Here is a 1,405-nt window from a genome sequence, read left to right as displayed (position 1 = left end):
AGTCCCAACATCACAGCTTCATCCATTCGCTGCAGACAGGGTGCACTGAAGGGAACAGCATGTTTTGATGTCAGACTGGCATGGCTTTGAATTCTGGTGCAAGCCCTTATTAGCTGATGTGTCTGGACAGGATAGTTAACCTTGCCAAGCTTCAGTTTCTTTCAAAAATGGATTTCATGCACCCCACACAAGGCTGTCATAAAGAATAATCACGGAAATACCGGACTAGGGGCTTGGAAGCTATTTTTATCAATAATAACAAAGTAGATAAACAGTCACAACCTGCCAGGTTTATTGTGAGGATCAATAAAATCATTTAAATAGATTTTTCAGGTTTACTCTATGCTATGCCCCTTGAACCTTGCACATGAAAGACACTAAATAACTATTGAAGACATTAGTGAATAAATCAAAGAAGGAATAAATGTTACTTTCCTCCTCAAATCCCCTTGCCTATGAAACTAAATACGTTCTGAAAATAGCCACAGCTAAGAAATGTTGTTATAATGTCAACACCTACCCTTCTCCGTCTGCTCAGCCCACCACCCAGCTCAGCCTGTTTGCCACCTTCACACTCTGAAGGAGCCCGAATCCCTGGCCTCACCCAACGCTAATAAGCCCGTCCTGTTTTTACACAGCGTGTGTGCTGGGCTTGCCATACCTGCTTCTCGGCCCCCCAGGAAACTCTTACTCACCTTCAAAATTCATTTTAGAGATTATTTCTTCCAAAAGGCCTTTTCTGAACCCCTTCCCCAAATACAGCTTATCATTCCCCACCCTGCACCTCCCTGCACTGGGCCAACGTTCCTGGAACTCGGCCTTCCCACTGTGCTGATCTCAGGGTAGAAAAGGTACTGATTTCCAAGTCTGTCTGCCCAGTGAGCCCAGCCTCACCTGCCCTGTTTCTCCCTCCTGCCCGTCTTCCACCCTCCCTCCCTTCCTCCTTTGCCCATTTTCATTCAACAAGTACGACTGTTTGCTCCACGCCTGGTGTCAGGAATACAATTAGTTCACAGGAGCACCATTGTCTCAGTCCTCACATAGCTTGTAGTGGTGGTGGTAGTGGCGATGTGGTTGATGGTGGCAGACATGGCGCTGATAGTCATGCAGACACTAAAACAAGTCCTTATCCTGATACAGATTTAGTTACAACTGTGATGTGGCTGACAAAAAAAAGTGCTGTGTATTTCCTTCCTTCCTCTTAACATTAAAATACATTTTGATCTTCAGGGCCCTCAGCTTTGACCTGTTCTTGGCCATCTATCTCTGAGTGGGAATAAAGGATCTGAAGGCAGCCAGGTGGCCTTTGACAGACAGGTGGGAGGAATAACAAAGGGTTTATAGAGTAGATAAGAGGTAGAAAATGAAGCTCTGGGTGTCCAAGACGGAGATCAAATGGCCGTGG

This window comes from Manis javanica, chromosome 8 (genome assembly GCF_040802235.1).
Source record: "Manis javanica isolate MJ-LG chromosome 8, MJ_LKY, whole genome shotgun sequence".
Classification (NCBI taxonomy): Eukaryota; Metazoa; Chordata; class Mammalia; order Pholidota; family Manidae; genus Manis; species Manis javanica.
Note: the sequence above shows the minus strand (reverse complement) of the source record.